The sequence below is a fragment of the Chrysochloris asiatica genome, unplaced genomic scaffold (genome assembly GCF_000296735.1).
Source record: "Chrysochloris asiatica unplaced genomic scaffold, ChrAsi1.0 scaffold00129, whole genome shotgun sequence".
NCBI classification, from domain to species: Eukaryota; Metazoa; Chordata; class Mammalia; order Afrosoricida; family Chrysochloridae; genus Chrysochloris; species Chrysochloris asiatica.
The window spans coordinates 1,051,413-1,059,161 of record NW_006408647.1 but is presented as its reverse complement, the minus strand read 5'-3'; the positions used below and the strand labels follow the sequence as shown (position 1 = coordinate 1,059,161).

General features: G+C 36.2%; 1 pseudogene; it reads left to right on the top strand.

Annotated features, from left to right (window-relative positions):
• Positions 1–3,959: 3,959 nt before the first annotated feature.
• Positions 3,960–6,798, top strand: LOC102817417 (annotated as a pseudogene).
• The last annotated feature ends 951 nt before the right edge of the window (positions 6,799–7,749 follow it).

The window sequence follows — 7,749 nt, the reverse complement described above, 5'->3', positions numbered from 1 at the left end:
TATTATTATTATTATTATTATTATTATTACTATTCTAGAGATGAAAATGTGTGCTATTGTTTTAACTTTTATGATATCTTGAATTCTGGAAATTCAGGAGATATGAAATGTACTTTACAAATCATGCATTTTACAATACAATTCATCACAATATTTTGAACTTTAGTAAATGATAACTGAAAATAAGAGGACAAACATTTAAAAACACATCAAAGATGGCAATACTGATGCAATGAAATAATAGTTAACAGTATGATCTGTCATTAACACAATATTTTTACACTCTTGGAAAATTATATTGGTAATAATATAATACAATTTTATACAAATTTAATTTCATTGTAACAGCTTTTTGAAAAACATACTAAGGATAATTTGTAATTAGACTCACCTGAAAAATATTGGTCTCTGATTTTACATCTTCTTTAGCTAGGAAAGAAAACCATCTACAGATGAAAACTGTGTGCTTTTGTGTCTGAGTTTATACCATTTCCTAGGATAGAACCCCTGTGACAATCTCTTTTAATCTTTGCATTTAATTATTAATTATTCTGCTTATTTGTCTTTCTATCTGGCAGTCTTGTTATGGAGACTACATGGCATTATTCTGTTTCATCACAGTGTGCCTTTTAATTTCATTTAATACTGCATTTCAGCCCAGTTGGAGAACAGCATGTGATGGGTGGCAATGATGTGCAAAATAATTGCTTTCTCATAATCTTTTGACATGGATTCATAATTTAGAAAAATCTACTAGTTGTTCCACTACAGCCTGGATAACATACTTTGTATTGAAAAATCACAGAGGAGACTGTTTATTTACAAGGATCTAAACATGCGTATCTTTATGGCTTTCTCCTGTCACAATGAATCACCAGCTATAAGTTGTCCTTTGTTGGTTTTGGTAAAAATCAAATGAAACCCAGCAGGAGTTCTCAGAGTGCATTGTCCAAGAGTGTAAAAATGCTGTATTGATGACAGATCATACTGTTTTTATTAAAGCTAAGAACATTGACTTTACTTTGCTTTTTGACCCTGGTACTCTACTGTCAAGGTGATTTTATTTCTACAAATTTTCCTTCTGCCGGCCTCATCAATGATTCACCATAAAACATTAGACAAATTCCCATCATCTGTATATGATTATAGCAGGTTCTGTTGTGCTGCTCACTGCAACTAAAGAGAAGTTTTCCAGCTTTGTCTAAAGAGGAACCAGTTCACTAATGTTCTTCCTTGTGTAATGTCTACTGGCCTTAACAACATACTATAAAACAATATGGACTCAAATATAATGCATCCTGATGTGTTATTTGATGACATTTGTGAAAAACAAAACAAAACAAAAAAACTTCAGCTAATCTTCGTATATTTTTTAAAAGAAAGAAAAACTACTGTATATAGCAAATGATGATTTAGGTATGAGCAAAATGTGTAGGATGATTTTATCTCTTTTAGACAGATACGTGGTAGAGCTCTCTGTTTTCAGATAAATTTCTAATTTATATGTAGAAAGTATTTTAAAATTAACTTATAAACAATTATGAAAAATGATAATACGTACAAAATTATATACTGTTAAAACATCTATTCAACCAATTGTTTACTAAAAGACCAAATTACTTTGATTTATCTTCTTTTTTGATAATATGAAATTGATTTTTATAATGTCACTTCTCTGATACATACTTTGTTGTTGTTATTTGTTGTAAAATGCCATTGAGTTGGTTCGGACCCACAGCGACCCTGTATAGGATTTCCGAGGAGCAGCTGATGATCTTGAACTGACCATCTTGTGGTTCAAACAACTTTGCAGTCCAGCACATTAACTCATAGCACCAATCTTGTAGGGATATATATTCTGCAAGATTACACAGTTCTTTTTAAAATTACGAAATAATTGAGTATCTGCTATTTATAGGCTCATTGCATTGTTTTTTGGGTTTGGTTACGTAAATTATCTCATTTTATCTCATTCTCGTGATGAGGGCATAATGATGATAAAACTGGCTCTTGAGAATGCTTAAGTAACTTCTCCAAAAGGTTTTAGAACAAAAAACTGGAAGAATAGAAAACTGAATGCAGATTTGCTTAAATCAAAGATAATGCTTTAACTACCAAGGCCAAAACCAAACCAGTTGTCCACGATTCTGACTCATGGTGGCATGAGACATTTCATACTAATCTATACTTTTCTTTAGCCATTTTAACTTTAAGGTTGGCAGTTCAAGCTCACCAGCTGCTCCTTGGCAACCAAATACAGGGTCACTATGAGGCGGAATCAACTCCACAGCACTTCACAACAACAACATAGTTTTCTTCGGCATGCAAAACAAGCAAACGAACAAACACAAAGTTAAATACCTAGGCAATCAAGCTCCAGAGTCCATGCTTTTCACTATTAAAGCAATCCTCACATATTGTCACTCTGACCAACTTGGATCATATAATATTCTTTGTAGATACTTTTCAGTGGTCTAGCAAATTATGAAATAGAAATATTTCAGTGTAGTAAATGGAGCACTCCCTAAAGCCCTGAACCATCATTTCAATCTTATGGCGTGGCCTACTATAGCTTTTTATACGTTTTCATGCCAACAACTTAGATTCCACATTGGTCCATAACATGCCTTTTGTTTTTTGCTTACTAGAGAAAAATGTCATTTATCACTCCTAGTTTTCTTGTTGTTGTTAAGTGCCGTCAAGTTGGTTTTGACCCATAATAACCTTATATAGGGTTTCCTAGGAGGAGCTGGTGAGCTTGAACCCCCGTCATTGCCGTTCAAACCAACTTTGCTATCCAGTGCATTAGCCCATGGCGTCACACCAGGACTACTCCTTTTCTTGAGTAGAGAATTTCTCCAAAGCACATAGGGCCTCTTTCTGCCCAAATTCTCCTCTGTGAAGATGGAATGATTTTTTTCTGAATGGTTAATTTTGGAAGAAGACTGGACTTGCTTAGTGTATTTTTACTGCTGCTGTTGCTAAATATTACCTGTTCAATTAGGAACCAGGGCACATATATGGGATTGCTGTCACTGACTGAGTGACTTTTTCTAGTTCTAAGATTCCATTAGCAAAATTTGACTCTTGAACTAAACTGCATCCCTCAATTTAGTATCTTTCAGTCATAAAGGTTTTATTTTGGCATACATATTTTTTTTTTTAATAGTACTTCTTAACTTCTTTAGCAACCGGGTAGGGAAGAGGAATGCTGTTTATTAAGAACTCTGAGATCCCAGGGTTACTTTTGCTGTATCTAGAATACATACTCCACTACCAAGGCTCATTTAACATTCAGTACCTTCTCAAATGTATTTCCTTCTGTAAAATGTCCCTTTATGTCACCCCAAAGTGGATGGAATCAACCCTTCCTTCAAATCTCCTTAGTACTTTGTTGTTACCTTTTAAAATAGTAGTTACCTTAGCCCTTATCTTTCATATATACACTCACTTTATAAAGTGAGCACATACTATAATACAACAGTGAATACAATTAATTACTCCTCACATAACAACCAAAACCAGGTTGTTATGAAAATCAACATTAAGGATAACTACATCAGATGACAGAATGAAGGATGACTACATCAGTGCATCACTGTCAAATTTTATCATTAGATAATTTTCAAACCACTGAGAATCATGGCTCAGTTATGATGACACACAATATTAACCAGCACAGCTAGTGTTACTCTTCCCTCACACCTTGACATTTGTTATTGCCAGACATATGTCATTAGTGCACAAAATAATCAGAAAATATATTTTTTATCATTGTTGTAATTGTGAAATGCTTGACAATGAGATCATCGAAAAGTGAGGAGTAGATGAGGTTAGATCTGGCTTGTAACCTTTCTTGAATTGCTGGCTTAGTAGAGAAAGATCAGATTAAAAAGTAATTACAAATCAAAGGAGTGGTATATGGAAGTACAGGGTGGTATGGAGGTTGTCTAACAGGCATGTCTAACCTAGGTCAGGGTTTGGTCAAGGTGGAAATCATCGCGCCAGTCAGGCAAGTAGACTAGGTGATTAAGGGATGGGAAATGGGGAGGTGAGCACATTGTAGGAAAATAAAATAGCATATATAAATAGTCTAGGTATGAGCATAAAGCAGGATATGTCATGCTTATGATATGGTTATGGAGACCTGGTGTGGCACTGTGGGTTAATGTGCTAGACTGCAAAGTCAGTTTGATATGCAAGGTTGGTGTTTAAGCTCATCTGCAGCTCCTCGAGATAACTATACAGGGCCGCATGGGTCAGAACTGACTCAACAGCATTTAACAACAACGATCATAGTTATGGGAATTAGGCCTTGTTCTTGGAGAGCAGAGGATGATATATTATATTGAATAATTGTTGAATTATTTTTCATTAGTGTGGGTTCTCTGAATTTTTTTCTTGCGAATAGTCTATAACAATTCTGATTACTTGTAGAAAGAATACCGGTATAGTGCTACAGGTTAATGCAGTGGACTGCATGGTCAGTTTGAACTGCAAAGTTGGCAGTTCAAATCCACTAGCTAGCTACTCCTCAGAAACTCTATACAGGGTCACTGTGAGTTGGTACCAACTCCACAGCATTTAACAATAACAATAATTTTAGAATATTTATAGATTTCCAGGAGCTTTGTTAAGAATTATACACATATAATTTTATTTAATCTTGCAATAATCTTAATACATGTTGCATTATTATTTAAGTTTTATAGATAATGAAACCAGACTCAGAGTAACTTGCCAAAAGTCATAGAGCTTGGGTGCCAAAGGTCACCTCACGCCAAAGTCCTCTTTTTATATAATTATGACAACTACTACTACTGCTGTGTATCACCTCTAATACATGTTTACTACGTGCAGTCATTGTTCTAAGTGCTTTATGTACATCAACACATACGCACGCAATCCTTATAACATTCCTGTAAGGTTCATAGTGTCCTTGTCCTCATTTTGCAGAGAGAGACACTCAGACACAGAGTAGTCAAGGAGCTTAACTAAGTTCACAAACTTAGTATGCACTTGAGAAAGAACCTGAAGCCAAGTCATATTTCTCTAGAGCTCAGGTTTCTTAATCACACTTTAAAAACAAAACACATATGACTAGTAAAGATGTTTACCTATATGCTGAGAGGATTTTGGAGAAAGAAATGAAAAAAAAACAACAACAACTGTGTAGATTTTCAGAATAAGTAGAGCTATAAGAAACATGAGTACTGGTATGGTGCTATAGGATAAGCACTGAACTGCTAATCAAAACGTCTGTTGTTCAAATCCACCAGCTGCTCCTCTGAAACCCTATACAAGTTCACTATGAATCACAACCAACTGGATGGCACTTCAGAATAACAAGGAGACATGAAAAATTATTTTGGAAAAATTTGATTTTAAAATCTAGTATAAACTGTAAGGGTAGAATTTTTGTAACATAAAGAGGGGAGTAGTTAATTTTACATTCCAGAAACAAAGGACCCTAAGACTATCAAGGGAGAAGAGCATGAGCAGAATGTGGGGTCCTTGAGGACTAAGGTAAGCCTGACCCAAGCCATGGTGTTTTCAATAACCTCATATGGATGCGAAAGCTGGACAGTGAATAAGGAAGATCGTAGAAGAATTGGTGCCTTTGATTTGTTGTGTTGGAGGAGAATACTGAAAGTGCCATGGACTGCCAAAAGAACCAATAGATCTGTTTTGGAAGAAGTGCAGCCAGAGTGCTCCTTGGAGGCCAAGATGGCTAATACTTTGGACATATTGTAAGGAGGGAGCAGTAGCTGGAAAAGGATGTTATTCTGGGTAAGATGGAGGGTCAGAGAAAAACAGGAAGACCCCCAACGAGATGGATTGGCCAGGTGGCATCATTGATGGCATCAAGTGTGGCAGCGGTAGTGAAGTTGGCCCAGGATCTGACATTGTTTCGTTCTGCTGTGCATGGGGTCGCTGTGAATAAGTTCTGACTCGATGGCACCTGACAACAACAACATCCAGAGAAGCAGAGACACCAGACATGGAGGCAGATATGAGGACATGGAGAGAGGGAGCAGTTGAGGACTTTGGAATCATGGAAAGAGAAAGGCTATGTGCTGGTGGCTAGGAGGCAGGCTTGCAGAATGTGCCATTTGGTTGTATAAATCATTATATATTCCTGAGTCTTTTTGTGTACATCAAAAAAACAAACAAACAAAGGACTTCCCTCTCCGCCAATGGCGGGAGTCTTTGTTGTTCCGGCTCCACCCAGGCCAGGAGCTCACGCCGAAGAGGGGCGGCAGCAGCAGAGTTGACGCTGCTTGAGAAATCCCTGGGACTGAGTAAAGGGAATAAATACAGTGCCCATGGCGAGCGCCAGATTCCAGTTCTTCAAACAAACAATGGTCCAACTCTTACAGGGCTGACTAAGACAGCAGCTCATCTAATCAAGCAAGCTAACAAAGACTATTTGCTTGGGAGCAATGCGGAAGAACAAGCAGTTGTTCAGCAGTGCTTAGAGTACAGGGTAACTCAAGTAGATGGACACTCCAGTAAAGACGACGTCCGCACTCTCCTGAAGGATCTTAATTTATGTCTTGAAGATAAAGTCTACCTTACAGGCTAGAACTTTACGTTAGCAGATAGCCTGTTATACTTCATGGTTTTATAGTTGACCTGACAGTTCAAGAAAAGGAGAAGTATCTGAACGTGTCTCGCTGGTTCTGTCACATTCAGCATTGTCCAGGCATCAGGCAACATCTGCCCTGTGTCGTCTTCATCAAGAACAGACTCTACACCAATTCCCATGAGAAGCTGCTCGCGCACTGCAGAAGATAGCTTAAAAAAGTCGCAAACAGAATAACATAATTGATATCAAGTCATTATTTGTGGTGTAGAAGTTAAATTTTTAAAAGTGTAAACTTTTATTGTCCTTTATTTATAGAACCTAAAAATTTAAAAATGAATGCTTTATTTGTCCTTTGGTTGAAATTTTGCAGTTTTTTAATGTAAAAATTCAACTGCTGTCTCCCCAAAAAATGTGAGTCAAGATCAAGTTATAAATTACCTTGTTTTATAGATGAAATTTTTGTTAATAAAAGTTGCAAATCAGTGACTGGATCTTAAAGGAACAACTAGATGGTCCTCTCTGTACTTGACATTGTTGCCTATTTATTAACCTCTGTTTTATATTTTAAAATGCATTTCCCCCATGACTATTTAGCTAGTTTGTTTATTAAAATCTATAATAAATTATGCCAAGAATACAGAAAGGAAGAGAGGTGAATTTGGTTTCAGATATTTATGTAAGCTAGTAAAAACGTGCCTGAAAAAAAAAACCGAAAAAAAACCCAGAGCGAACAGAAGAAAATACTGTTGAATGGTGATGCATGGAAGGGATTATAATCATTGCAATAAAACAAAATATGATAGGATGAGTGCAAAACTGACATTTTCCCATGTAAACTGTCATTCAATTTACAATAAAAGGTTTTTAAAAGTACACACACACACACATACATATATATTAATTTATGAGTACTATTTAGAAAAAGTTTGTAAAGATTCATGGACTTGAAAGAAAATGAGTTTTGTTACTTGCAGTTGAGTTGATTCCAACTCATGAGACCCTGTGTGTGCTGAATAGAAATTATCTATAGGGTTTTCGTGGCTGTGACTTTTCCTAAATAGTTTATTAGGCCTTCCTTTCAAGACATCTCTGGGTGAATTTGAACTACAAGTCTTTCAGCTATCTTGTGCCTAAATATTTTTGCCATTCAGGAGATCCTA